The sequence below is a fragment of the Netta rufina genome, assembly GCF_964035555.1.
Source record: "Netta rufina genome assembly, chromosome: 8".
Classification (NCBI taxonomy): Eukaryota; Metazoa; Chordata; class Aves; order Anseriformes; family Anatidae; genus Netta; species Netta rufina.
In genome coordinates this window covers 30,143,524-30,159,059 of record NC_140131.1, presented here as the reverse complement: position 1 = coordinate 30,159,059, position 15,536 = coordinate 30,143,524, and positions in this window count along the sequence as shown.

Below are 15,536 nucleotides of genomic sequence, written 5' to 3'. Positions count from 1 at the left end.
TCTCATTGTTTTATAACTCAGCCATAAAGATTATTTTCAGATTGAAATTTGGCCTGCAAGCTCTTTGCCTAAGAATCACTTTTTTCCCTGGAAGGGTGAAAGGAATAAAGAAGATCTATTGAACTATTTATTGAATTTTAGAGGAGCAAAAAAGGATGTGTTGTGATTTTTATATAATTCAAAATTTAGAATATATTCTTTATTGAATATTATTTTCTACATAAAGCAACGATTTACTTGACTAGAAAGGAGGAGACTGCAAATATTCTTTCAGTGCTTTCAAACACTTGTGAATATTAATCCAAGCTTTATAGTGTAAACAAGTATTTTTATGATTCTTATTTTTTAGTCCATTCAATTATGGTCTGTTGAGTGCATTATATGTTGGGTTATTGCTTGGAAAAATAAAGAGACAGAGCACAGAAGAAAACAGAAATCCATCCAGCTCAAAGTATTAAACCTATTAATTAAAATCATGTATAAAACATACTCAGGGTGACTGAAGAAATAAGTGTTGAATTACTAGTTTGTAACATTTATATCTGTTAAGATCTTGGCTGCTGGTAGAAACAGTCCTTCAGCACCTCCAAAAGTCTCTAACAAAAGCCATCTCTAGTTTTGCACTGTGGAAACCATCTGCCTCCTGCCTTCTTTTACAAGACCCTCTTATATTTCTTTAGGATTCACGAGCTTCAGCTAAATTAGGGCACTTTGCTGAATCTCTTTAGCAGCCCAGGCTACAATAAACACATCAAGAATATTCTCTGCTCTTTACACTGGCTTGCTGTGAAATTTCAGAAGAAACCAGAGCCTTCATTCCTCACAGCCCTTGGTAGTGGGAGCAGTGCAGAAGCAGCCCTAGGGATGGCTCCTGGAGCAGAGTGGCACGGTTTGTGCCAAGAGCAGAGCTGCCTTCTGCACAGGCCAGAGAGGGACAATGACCTCGTCCAGAGCCTCAGCCCAAGTTCTGTTCTGCTCCCTGCTGAGAATTTCTTTTCCAAAGTAAGCATTTTCCTGGGGGCGTATTGGGTTTTAAGGAAGAGCAGCATCTCATAATGTTTTGACACCTTCTTGCAGTTGTTTCTGTCTATTGACTATAAGAAGTTCAAATCGGTTTCCATTTTCACTCCATTACAAAGGCTGTTGATTAAAATCCTACGTAGCCACAAAGGGTCCACCAATGTATTCAAACCTACTGAAACGTCATCCATTTCTGTTCATAAGACAGTTTCCACCCTTCCTGTATGAATATGCACAAGTTAACGTCTGCCTGTTGGTACCGATATGATAATGGTGGCAGTTACTGATACAGATCATTAGATGGAAATAAAGGATCTCAACTATGTTAATGGTGGAAAACATTTGAATTCAGTAGGAACAGGTCTGATGATATCAAATGAACCTTTAATACATCAAGCTTTCGCATTGTCACATTCTGGGTTGTAACTTCTTGGGGAGAAGCAGATTTTTATTTTCATAAATTTTGTATTTTTGTATCAGAAAATCAGATGCTTTTTGGTCTATAAACAGTCTAAATGACTTTGTTATGTCTGCTGGTCTCCATGTAAAACATGTTTATAGCAAGTGAACTGTAAACCAGCTTTGTGAAGTAAATGGGAAAATCTATTTATGATGGCATACATCCTCCAAAACTAAAGCAGAGTAACTCCACTTCTTCTGAATGAGATATACCTTTAAAAATATTATAGAAAATAAGCACGATATTAACAGATAATAATAAAAATATCTGTTGAATGGCTAAACAGTAGGTCGAATGTCCCAAGGTTCTTTTCTAATATGAAAATAACATTTCTGTGGCTTTTCCCAGGAGTACAACATGACCTGCTTTGGGCATAATGAGCTGTTTTTTGTTTACAGCACAAGGTAACATGGTATCGGAGTAGTGCAGTGCAGATCCAGAGCCTGGCTTTTAGAGCAAATGTGCAAAGATGGGTCTGTATGGGATTTATTAATTAGGTGTTCACAAAGTTAGCCAGATCGTGATTGTTTTGATCATAATTTGCTCTTTCTGAACTTTCACTGTTCAAAAAGAGCTTTCCTTAATCTAGAGGTGTGCTGCTCTCACTACTGTTTGCCAGAGTGTGATTAATAGTAAAATAATGTTGTCAGACAAACTTAAACTGGTAAAGTAACTTACTTTTTAAAAAAGAGATGAGAATAGTGGGTTGCGTGGGTGAAAAATCTTTCCAGCATCACAAGGTTTGTAAGCCCAAAGGACGTTTTTATTATAGTCAGTGGGGGATGTTAGAAAAATGAGACATTGAAGAGCCAAAATGTGATTCTAGCTGATTCTTGATCTTGCAGGGGGAGGCTGTGCTTTTTGATTTCTTCCACGAAAGCAGAGTGCACACCTGTGGTATTACATAAAACATTGCATAATTATAAGGCTAATGCCCTGAGCTTTCTCCCTCCAGTGCTGGCCCAGGCCACCTTTAACGAAGGACTGAGTTGTGGTGGCCTTTGCTCAGGTCTGCCTCTGTGACCTGCAGGTGTTCCCGTCCATACTTGTTGCCCTTGATGTATGGTTTCTGGCATTGCTCTTATTTTTGTTTTCTGGGGGAAAAATTAATGATGTTCCATTAAAACAAGTTCACCAGTCAGGCCAGGTTGTTGTCTTTTCTTCTCTTCCACACTTGCAGCCTTATTGTATTTAATAGCAAAATTCAGGGCTTTCCTCTCTCTGCTCCTTGTCACTCAGAGGTATTTAAAAGAGGATTTTAATTGTCTATTTTTTGTGTTTAATCCTTGATCCCTTCTGCCCCCTGCCCAAGCTCACTTATTCACTAGAAATAGCAACCTCAGTCCACATTTTGCAGCTCTGGTTTATATTTGTCTTTTGCTTTTGGAGTATAAATGATTGTTCAATTCAGACATTCAAAATTAAAGTGAAGTTGCCAGTGGAAACGGGTGACTCATTATACAATGACTGAGGACAAATAAAAAGGTGCCTGCGTATAATAATCAGAAGATATTGACTTTTGTTGAGGTCAGAATCACAATTTATTAACCCAAGAGGTAAATATTGACTGAAACTTTGGGCAGCTTTTTTTTCCTTCTTCTTTTCCTTGTAGCCCAGAGAAGACAGTAGAGGATTGACTAAATAACTCCATCTGCCTGCACAGTTAGATGGAGACTTCTGCATTTTGCTTGCAGTTTTGTGCTCGTCATTTGTTCTGGCTCTTCCAAGGGCAAAGAGATTTATAGTGTATTTTAGAGGAATATTTAAAATCGTACTAATTTCTGTTGTTTTGTCATTGATTCTGCTCCTGACAAGTCACAGCCCTTCTCCTGAAGGAGGTTTGGCTTCTGAAGGCTTCTTCAGGTGCTCCAGCGCCAGCCTGGGTGGCTGTCTGCATCTTCTTCTTCCCCAGCCACTTCCTGACCGTTCTGAGCCCATTCTCTGCTGGAAGCATGCCTGTGTGGCAGCAGTCCTGAGCCAAGGCCACTCCTTTTACCACTGACACCTTCTCGCTCTGCCAGCTGCACAGCTACTGCTTCGTATGGCTAAAATGAGCACCCAAAACTGCTGCCCTTGTTGGAAAGCAAGGCTTTGACAGGCTTCCCCCATCTTTGACTTCTCCATCCTGCTGAGGGACTGTAATGTAGTCTCCATCCTCCTTTCTCTTTCCTCAATCTTGAATTTTGCTTTTTTTTTTTTTTTTTTTTTTCTCTCAATGTCCTTGTTGCCCACTGTCCTGTTTCTTTGTTCCTGCATCCTCCTCAGAGGAAGGCCATTTGTTGCTCAGAGCTTGATTTCTATGAGGCAATGCAAAGGCAGGATTGAGTTTCCATGCATTTTTAAACATTACAAAATAAATCCAGTGAGTTTTTAGCAGGTGAGAGCTGCTTAGTGAGAATTGGAAACGTGCTTTGAAAGCAGTTTCTGAACCTACTGAAAAATCCATCTGTGAATAAGGAACTGCAAAGTATTAGTATCAAATTGTTATATGTGAGAGCAAGGTCTTAATTCAGACTTTACCTGTGGATTTCTAAGAAAGCTTCCAGTGGAGGTGTGGGCACCTGTATAACAAACTTAAGCCTAAAAATAAAATTTTCCATGTTATCACTGCAGAGCCTTTAGAATGAACCCACAGATCTCTGAGCACCCAAGAACTGCAGGCTGGAAACCGCTGCCACCAGCTGGTTTAATGCTCTGTGAGCTCTGGGAGGATCTTTCCTGCTGAAGCTCATGTTATGGCTTCTTTGAGCTGAGCAACCTGGCCCAAATGGTGACATTGACTGATTTAAGCATTTTAATCACTGTGTAGAGTTAGAGGCCTAACTGTAGATGTTGCTTCTTGGAGACTCCAAGTCTGTACCGAATACTTCCCAGTGACTGACTTGTGTCTGGTGTAATGGAGCCTGCTTGACCTGATCCAGAGACACCCATTACCTTCACAGATGAGGCTCATAAAACACTTCTGGACTCAGACCAAAGTAAAAGGGCCAAGGGAAATGGGTTTAAAAGCCTTAGCGCATCTCCCAGTGGACTCAGCAGTCCACATTGCAAAATTTATATGCATAACTTTAAATAGTTGGCAACTTTAGGAAGCAGAGCAAAGAGCAAAGTAGAGCTACTTTAGCTGATTATTTACGAGGACCTTTTGTCTCAGATGCTTCTGTAAAGAAAAATCTCGGCCATTCAGTAGTTCAAATCATTACATGCTAAAGCTAAAATAAGCTGTTCCTTGCTCTAAACGAGGATCACACATTCACTGCCTATTTAGCAAGCACACTTTCTGTGTTTTTAAATTTAAATGATTTGTCTCCCTTTATTTCCCAATGCTCTGATGAAGACTCTCTCACTCCCCAGACTCTGCTACTGCTCAGTTGCCCTCTAAGTATTTTGTATGAAAGGTCATGGTCTCACAATACTGACTCCTCACAGAGTTCAACTGGCTCTCTTTTGTAGGATAAAGCCATTCCCCATCTCCACAGCAAGGGAGATCCCCTGGCAGCAAAACAAATGTGGTTAGTTATGTGTGGCATGAACCTCAGCTGCACTGGGAACTGAGCTCCAGATAACGTGTAATGGCAGTGTATATAGAATTACGAGGCTAACCCATCAGCCCCTCTCAAGAAATTTAACTATGAAATGTTTTATTTTGCCTAGGGAAAGTCTATGTGGGTCTATCACCTAGTTTTCAGCAAGGTCCAGCACTTCCCCCTCCCCTGTTGCTTGGTAGGATGAATGCCATATAAAGAGGTCAAAAAGACTACTAGTGTCATGCCATAAATCAGTGGCTCAGCTTAGATGAGAGCCCAAAAGGCTCTTGCTCATCTGGTGTAAAGTGACTTGTTCTGCTGCAGTCAACGGAGATCTGACAGCAGTGGATTTGCCCCAAGAGCTTCTGAATTCCCACTTTAGATTTATCTCTCTGGTATTTCAGATGCCACTTTCTCTGCTGTCAATGGGGGAGATTTTATTAATATCCCTCTAATAAATGTTTTTCAGCTGCAGCTTCATAGGGTATCCATGCTGCTCCCCTGCCCGCAGATAATATATTACATATATGTGATTATAAAAATATCAGTAGCCAATTTAGTTTAATTTAAATTTAGATTTTGCCCTAAACAAATACTGATGTGCCCTGTATATTTTTACTGCCAGAGCATGATTTACTAACTCCATTTTGGGGGTTAAAGAGAGCATGACCTTGCTCCATATTAATATTTAAAGATTACCTTGCACATGAAATCAGATGCTGACACAAGTCTCACAGGACTAAGAGGTTTTTAATCTTTTGCAGAAGCAGTGCCATGTTGAAATATGTATTACTACATTCAGAGCAGAGCATGTAACAAATGTCCCACTAGCAGGCATCAGAGACTGCAAATTTCATTCAGTGCAATCTGCTCCACAAATATCAACTTTTTTCTAGAAGGGAAATTGCAATGCCACAAAGGCCGATGCTTGACATCACAGCAAAGGCCAGCAGCATAATCTCAGACATTGCAGTAAAAAGGGTTTGCCATCCTGTCCTAAATGCAGGAGCCATTTAGTGCCCTTTTCAAAGCAATACATAGATTTTACTCTTTCAAAAAGGTGAAAGTTTACTTACATTTTTGTATAAATGCAATTTAGGGCAGTTTAGGAACCATGTGATTTTTGATTTTTACAAGTGCATAAGCCTAAAATATGAAAAACAAACAAACAAAAAACTCCTGATTATCTTTTAATACAGTTCGTTAAAAAGAAAGCTAGCCCTCTTTTAATAGAAATCACAAACAGTTATTATTTAACATAAACGACTGATTTCAAGATATTTTTAGACGTTGCTGCCTTCTTAAAAATTAAAACACTTAAGCCTACCTAAATGGTTCTGTGATTCTTAATCTATCAATATTTTAATTCATTTCTGTCCACTATACCTAAGCCTCAGACAAAAATATGAAGTGGCAAGCTGTAGAAGAGATTAATTTCTCATTGCGTTTTGGGAGCACTCAGTTTGTATGAAAATGACATAGATGAGGTCTGATTACAATAGTACCTGTATTTTGACAGTGTTATGGAGGTACTATGGGATTCGAGAAGGACAAGAGAATGGCTTTTCCATTCTCTTTCAAGGTGGGGGACAGAGAGTACAATTTGATGTTGAGAATGTTCCCGCTCCTGCTCGTGTCCTGTTTCTGCTAGGGAACTGCAGCAAATGCCCAGCTGAATGATGCCTCTAGGAGCTTGCTATAGTGCTAACAGAAAGCAGTGGTGTAGTTTGGAGGTGTGGCTAAAACCTTAGACTTATGTGCAAGTGTTTGAGTATAGAGGAATCCAGCCCTGAGGAGTTGGGAGCCTGTGAAGATGACCCTGCACATTCTTTTTAAAATCACTCTTATATTCGCTCAGAAGTTTATATGCAATTACAGTAGACATTCAAAGTAAAAAGAGCTAGACCTATTATTTTGGAGTTATGGAGGCTGTGCTGAAGGATTTGGTGCAAGGAGGTTAAGGCAGTCTCACCTTGGGCATGCAGAGCTGCTTGCCATGGAGCGCTTAGTGCTCCTGGCTCACTGCTCTTGTGGCATTGGCCAGGCTCTTAGAGGTATGGTCATCATAAGCTAGCCCTCGCTTGGCAATTTTCAAAGCAGGGAACATCATCTTTGTTTCCTTTACAACCTCTAAGGTTGTCATCTTCATTTTTCCTCAGCGTGGCCTCCCCTACTCCTTCTTTCTGCCCTCTGTTGCCTCCCTCAGCAGGATAATGAGGAGCAGATGCCACAGAAATGCACACACCTTCTAATTGAGTTAGAACGTGAAAGGGAACGGTAAAAATGGCACAGAAACTTTTGCTTTCAGTGCCTTCCAAATATTTGGTGTTAGTTCAACATAGTTGATCAGCTAACACATTTTCTTCTAAATCTGGTTATCTTCTCAGATTATTATTTTTTTTTTTTGAGACAAAACTTATTAAATGTTTGTTGGTCACCATAAACACAATTGGATCTATTTTATCCTAAATTAGTGTTTCTCTCGGCATGACTTACAACATCATACTGATAAGTCTCAAAACAGATTTTCAGTGAGTCACGAGTGCACCAGGATGGCACAATTCCCTTTACAGAAATAACAACTACAGACACATTAAAATATAGAAAGAATTTGAGAATCTGAAGTTCTTTGCAAAATCTGCAATACTTTTATTATCAACATTGCTGATAGTGCAAGTGGGACTGAATCAACTGATAAGTGTTCTGTCTGGTCCAATGAATTCACTTACTGTTTATGATCCCTTTAGTCACATTTTTACCTGTTTTGTCAGTCCCATTAAATCTCCCTAAATATTCTTGCTGGTTCAGTGCTCTCGACCAGGAAGCTTGTGAGTTCATGAGGATTTGTACAGGATCATGAATGATTCATGAAGTGAGCTTAGAAAACTAAGTTTAACATCTTATTCAATTTTGAGGAAAAAAGAGCATCTTCTCCCATACTTGTAGCAACTTGGCTAAGGAGGAAGTGTCTCAATGTCTCATTTTAAAACACTGAAATTTAGAGCATCTGTTGCCTTTCCAGCTAAACGTCATATCTTCTAAGAAGCAAGAGGAAGTGTTTTAATTTGCTGCCATAGTCAGGCTAAAAACAATGGAATTTTGTTTTTTGTTTTGCTATTGCATGTTACCACATACCTGGCAACATGGCATGGCTGAGGTTTCGGTGTACAGCTGACAGACAGTATCTGGCTATGTTGACATTTCTCCCTCACATTTAATCACATGTAGTGTTTTTCTCTAAAAGCTACATGTGAAATCAATTGGTCTTGTTTTAAATTGTTTATGGTTGATTCTGCAGCAGCATTTCTGTATCTTTCTTAGGACAAGAGAGAGCCTATAAACGGGAGTGTTAGGGGCTGATGCCTTTACTTCCTTCTTTCCCTTGACCTCTCTGTGCTCTGTAATCCTGCCTGGCAGACAGAAATATTGTATTCTTTACTACTTCATTTCTAATGTATACATATGGCATTCATATTCTGGGAACTTACCGTACTATTTTCCTGCTGTGCATATTCCGTACAGATGATGTTTGAGTCTTGGTTTTCGCACCAGTGAAATGGGGATAATTGTGTCTCTTTGATGTGCTGATAAAAGTGCTTTGTGAGAGCTAAATATTTCTTTGTGGAACATGCAATAGTGTGTTTGGAAGATCTGTATAGCAAGAGGTAGAAGGAGGACAGAGGCATGGATCTGATGCGAAAAAATCAAGACAAAACAGAGAAGGAAGACCATGGCTATTCCCTTGCTGTTCTTTGTCTCCTAGCTCTGCAAGAGGACGAGGATTTTTGCTCTTCTTTTGCAGAATGAAAAGAAGAGATGCCTGCTGAGAGAATAAAACACAATAAACATGAGCATACTACGGTGAAATATATATTTTGCTTGTACAATAGAAATTTTGATCCAGAGCTATAGAAAGTTGAAACGCAACCCATAAATTAAAATCAATTCAAATACTTTTGTTACTAAACCTCTGGGTGTTTTTTGTTTTGTTTTGTTTTGTGCTGTTGTTGTTGTGCTTCATATTTTTTAAGCTGGAAAATTTTTGATCTCGTGGTTAAGAGCATTCTAAGGTGTCCCCTAGGACTCTGAGTTTAAACTGGTCTTGCATTAATTGCAGTTTCTCTGGCTGTTTGTTAGGCCATTGCCATGCTGTGTTAAGGTCTTGATGCTTTTATCTAGCCCTCCCCTATTCTCTGTTTGTTCTTCTGTGAGGATGAGAGGAACCCTTACAGTATGCAAATATATAATGCTTTCTGTGCTTCTTTCTTTAGAGACATAAAAGGATTTTTTAAAAAGGCAAGTTGAATATAAGGCAATAAAGACGTAAATCTTCAGAAGCAGGCAAGCTACACTCCCTTTGCACTTCACAAATGAAGCATGGTTTTTGCAAAGAAAGAGTTTGTTAGGAGAACCACAGAAAGCAGAATTTCCATAATGATTTGCAAGAAAAAAATCTGTAACACATGGCACCGTATTTCCTTCAGAACTGCAATCCCCTTGGGACCAAATTCTTTACTACTTAATCACTGCAGTAATTAGAGATGATGTTGGCAAGTGTTCATTGAACGTTGTGTCATTTTACATCTTAAAACATTTTGGCATTACTTTCCATTTCCTTTATTCAGTGTATTCTGGCCCATCCACTGGATGATTAGGCACAGCTGGCCTTTTCTTTGGTACCAGGTCAGTTTTGCAATTAAGAACTGTGTTGGTCTGCACTGATAAAAACAGGGACTAAATTGTTCTATTTATGGCTTATGTGTTAATTTTCCACCAAACATTTTTTACAATGGCTTGGACACGAGCGACATGATGTGAAACAAATCTTCAAGCAGAACAGAGAATCCATCCACAAAAAAATGGCCTTGTTCTGCAAAGAGACTCCAAATGTGGAAAACAGCAGTAGCAAATTGTGAATAAACATCGGTCTGAATGAGGCAGAGCTGCATAGATGCAGAATAACACTGTGGCACCAGACATGTGTGAGAGGCCCCGGTGATGCTGCCCTGCGAGCAGCATCCCCATAATGCTTCTCCTTCCCACTGCCCAGCATGCACCTGACCGAAGCGACATTGGGTGAAGAGAAAGAGAAAGAGAAAAGGATGGTTCATCGCCCAGATCTGTCATTTAAGAATCTGTTGGTGAGGTTGTGAGGTGGGTTGGTTTTGGTTTTAGTAATACAGTGGTGGTCTGGCTTCTCTGCATTTCAGCTTTGTGCCTGTAGCTGTGACTTCAGAAAAGTAGACAAGAGCCTTCTCACAGAAGATCATAACAGCTGAAAACTGGGTATGCGAGTACCATTCTCTTTCCTAAAATCCAAGTATCATTAACAGCTTTAAACAACTTACCAAGGCAGCGGGGCACAGTGTAAGATCCCTTCACTATTTGTTTGGGTTTAGTCTATCCTTTTACACTTTAGATCTTACATTAATGTTTTGAAAAACAGAGATGATGCGGGACACATCGCATTTTAAATAGCCTTTGATGAAGGGCTGGAGCATTCCAAAGGTTAGATGTGGAGGGTGCAGCCACAGCATGGCTGTTATGGATGCTTCTCCCTGACCCTGTGTGGCTGAGCATCCTTCCACCCAGGTACACTATCGAACCCCTTGAGGTGGCCCTCACACCTTGTTTGGCTCTTGACCAGGGAATAGTTCGTAGTTTCCTCTGCCAGTCTCATTTTTTACAGGCTGAAACAGAGAAGCTGTAGAATTTAAAGTTCAACTTAAGTGACAATTTGTGGAACTAATGACCTTTTATAGGACAAGGTGGTGGATTGTATTGTCTTTTTAAATGCTTCCAGAGTAGAAAAACACACAGTAAAATTATATGACAAAAATTAAAAAGAAAACAAACTTAGTAACACAAGCAAACAGTAAGAGCCATTATGTTTTTAAATTATCTCTCCACAGCCTGCAAATCTTTGACTCATGCACACTGTGCATCTAGCAAAGGGAAAATTAATATTTTTTTACCACTCAATTATAATTGATGTACTATTATATCGTGTTAGAATGTACAAAAGCTGAAAAGTACACACAAGAAAAAAAATAATAAAAAGAGCAGTATGTAAAGTGCAATAGAACTTTACAAAATGCTATTTTCTACACCATCTTTCTCCCTCATACACATCTGTATGGAGAATAATTGAACTGTGCTATCATGGGCTTGAAAACCATGTGTGTATATATTTCTGTATCTGTCTATTTTTAGACACGTTAATGTGGCAGACCAGGACCCAAAGAGGTAGTTGTGGCATAGTGCATGTGCTCTACAAGGCACTAAAACTCTTAGAACTTCATGGCAGGCAGATGTGTTTGGGAGTTTCTATCCACATTTATATACATGACTGCTGACCATGCCATGTGTGGCAAAGCACTGGCAAAATTACACAAACTGACACTACAGGTGGCTAAGATGCAATGGTAGCACTGTGGCGATACTGACTGGCGCGTGTCAGTGCACAGATGCTACAAGAAAGAAAAAAAAGGTGTGTTTTTTTTTTTGTTGTTAAGTTTTTATATATAATTTATTTTTTAAAACCTATATCTGGGAACTGTAAAACACAAATTCTTTTTTATATAGAAAAACTATGAAAGTTTGAGGACCTGAAATCTGAGACAGGCTGTAACAATAATTCTAAAATTAACCTGGCACTGTATGGTCTAGGAGCAGACAAGAAGTCTTAATGAAAATTGGTAGTGCGTAATAGCTCAAAACTGATTGAAGGAAATTACTGCTCCTTTTAATTCTGCTTACAAGCCTTTTCTGCAATCTCAATTATATTTCAGAGGTAAGTGATAGTGTCTATTCTTTCTGCAATTAATCCATATGTGTGGTTTGCATGTTGTTTGAGAAGTCCACTGAGATCCAGAATTAATGAGATAGTGGTATTTCCAGAATAAAGCTAGTTCTGTGAAACTTCTGAGAAAATTCGGGCATAAGGCTGATCTCTCTGCTGCTATGATACAGATACCTGTCCATGTATTGGTGGCCTGATATGCTAGGGACAGGTGCTGGAATTGTTTGAAACTGAAATTTAGATTGTATTTGGCAGTTAGTTTCCTTTCTCCAACACTAGTTCTTAAAATTCCAGAGCTGTGGGTAATCAGCAAATGTGCATAAAACAAAACAAAACAAAACAAACAACAACATTATTTATGATTTTCTTTTCTACCCTAAAACAAATTTGATTTTTATTTGTTCTTTCATTTTAGAGTCTGTCATACATATAAATCTTCCAAATGATCATGCTAGTTTTGTGCTGAAAGTTGTCTCTCTCAGACTTTGTTACATTTACAACATATGTTATAATGATACCAAAAAGAAGTATATTTTGAAGGATTTTATGTAGGCAATTTGGATTTTGGATATCTCAAGCCATCTTTCGATTGTAACTGGTCTAATTACTGTTTCCTAGATTATCAAACATCTAAACAAACCTAAGTGTAGTTGAACATTTTAAATGTTACTTCCTTTGCTCTTTTTCCAATGTAAATGCTCCTAAATAATCATGGGACAGTAGGAATTACGTGGTGCACCTTAATCAGAACACTGAACACGTTGTGAGGGGCTGCAGGGCCAGATTCCTTGGCTACTGTGGGTGGGAGCACAGCCAAACCAGAAGTTACCAAATATAGTGGCAAAGGTATAGTATAGTCAGGTTTCTTCATCAGTCTTTGTCTTGCGTCTGGTTTCCATTGCTTTTAATGTTTTTAGATCCATTTATTGGGTTAAAAAACGCAAGGTTTTGCCTGTTCCCACTCCTTAACTTCTCCAAGGTGACAGGATCTCCTATTGCTTAAAAAATAAAAGCCTTTAAATGTGTAAGTGTACTTACAGCTTAGCTCTGACCTGCACCCCCTGCCACTGCATGAACTGTAAAGGAGGCAGGTTTTTTCTCCAATGCGATGTCCTAAGCACAGTCCCTGTCCTGTGTGATGCCAGCAGCAGCCAGGCTCCAGCCAAATTCAGCTGCTGGACAGCCCAGGGATAGAAGCAGACTTGCACCATCTTTGGTGCTCTGCCGTGATGTGTGCTATTTTTTTGTTTTGTTTTGTTTTGTTTTGTTTTGTTTTGTTTTATTTTATTTTATTTTATTTTATTTTATTTTATTTTATTTTATTTTATTTTATTTTATTTTATTTTCAGTAATAATAAGAGCCTCTTTGTAATATTTGAAGGCTGAGGTAAAAAATCAGCTTGGTAGAAATACAGCATGGGGATTCATTTACTTCTGACCATGCCGAGCTTTCTGCTTTTAAGCTCAGAATGTAGTTTTTTTCTTCTAGCTATGGGAAAACTAAGCAAGCCAAAATGCATCCTTTCCTCATTGAAATATATGACCTATTTTCTCTCTTGAGGCTCACAGACACCCTTCTCCAGCCCCCCCCCCCCCCCCCAAAAAAAAAAAAAAAAAAAAAAAGAATTTGTGTTCTGCAACAATAGGAAATATAATTATAAACTAGACTCTCCTCTTTTGGTCACTTTAAATCCACATGGTATTCTGTACACTATTCCTCGTGCTGTCAGACATACAGGAATTGTACCATGTTGCAAAAAACTATACTCTGTAAAAATGAGCTTTACTTTTTAAGTCATGTCACAGTAGATTGCCTGTGAGTGTGTTATAAAAATTGCCATACTTCCTGCGGGAAAAGAAAAGTGCTGGAGAAGTAAATTTCTTATCCTATTTTTTGAATTTCTATCTGTTGTTTCAGAAAAAAAATGAAATCTGCAAAACTTTAAATGGTTATCCATACAAGCAATAAATTCAGAAATATTTTCTGTATTTTAAATGTGTTTTATGTGAAGTTCTGAGTTACAGCAGTGACACAATTTCCTGATGTGGTTCATATACACACACATTAAGGTAAGCATAGCAGGCTGAGCTAAAATTACCAACTAAAATCGCAATGCTTTGGATTATTCAGTGTCTTTCCTGATAAAAGCTAAAATTATATATACTTCTAAGAGGTATATCCTGAAATGTGTGCCTTTAAGTCAGGAGGTCAAGTGCAGCACAGGTGAAAATCAGTAATAATTGTGCAGCGGCTTGCGGCTATATCGGAGTTATTAATTATACCTCCATATGTACTGTCACAAGAAGTGTCCCTCTTGTTGGGAGTCTCAGCAGAGAGGTCAAGGACTCCAGATGGAGGTAGGCTGAGTTACCTTCTCGGTCTTTGATGGACCTTACTAGGTCTGGCTCTGTTACCATAGTTTCCATTTTGTTCTCTAGATAAGAAATAGAAGCCTGTTATGATCAGTCGATTGACATAGGGTCCCTGCCTGCAGTGAGGTTTAAGGGAATGAGAAGTAACTATGCAGAGGCCTGTTGTGTGTAGGTAAAAATCAATTTTTGTTCTTTTTTTTTTTTTTTTGCTTGCTTGTTTTTAGCCATATCACTGTTCGCAGAAGCTTAGTGTTGTGCATTTAAGAAGTCACTGGGTAGGTAAAGGATATCTTCAGTGCTATTTTATGAGATGTGTTGTTTAATTATTGCATAATTCAGGAACTCGGCTGCTGTGTGTCATGTGTCCTTTACTGGGCTTGTTGAGCTCGACCTCTCTGGCTATGGCCTGTTTTACTGGCTGTCCTATGAACATTGTTCTCTTTTCTCTTTTCACTGTCCTTTCATGTGTTTCCTGTACTTGCAAGTCCACTCCAAAATTTCAGAGCAGTGCTTCTTTACTGAGGCACTATGAAGTTATAAAAGCACCGGATGCAGTTAACAGTAATAGTAATACCTCTTCTGCAGAAACAATAATTGCCTTCAAATATCCTCTCCCTCTCCTTCTCCCTTACTAAAATCACTGTTCCTTCCAGCACAAGACAGGCTGTGAGAATACAGACAAGCCTTTACTGTCTATAGCTCTCCCTATTTTACTGTCAGTAGCAATTTCAGATCACTTTATTCCCATGCCACTGTCATTCCCCCTTCTTTCGTCTCTCTGGGCAGTGGCCAGGACTTCTGAGTTAATGCAAGTGTTGTTGTGCAGAAGCAGTATTCTCTGTCACCATTCCTTTACCTTAATAAATAGATACTATCTGCTAGAGAAGAAAAGCAGAATGTGTTTCCTTTTAATTTATTTTGTAGCCACTGTTAAATGGTAGGGAACTCATTATGTTCCAGTCAGACAGGAAGTTTTATTTACAATTCCTTACCTCAACGCAGCCATGGCAAACTATATCAGCCTTTCAATTTGTGCATTATCATTACTTCCCTACTTTCATACCCTTTCCAGAATTACACTACCACTGACCTGATGAACCCATTTTCTTTTAAAATCACTCCTATTTTATGCTTAGAGATTGCTTGGGAAAACTCAACAGCAGCAGCTATAAGAGCAGGAAAGTTTGCCGTGTATAATCAAAAGGTCAGAGTCTATTTTCAGGTGCTTGTTTGGGGCCACCGCTGAAGAAAGCAGGGAGCCATCTGTGCATGCTTTTCCCAAAGCCGGGGAGAACAGGTACTGATTCACCTGATGCCTCCTGTTTCATCATGGATGCTGGAGAGGGCCTGAGCA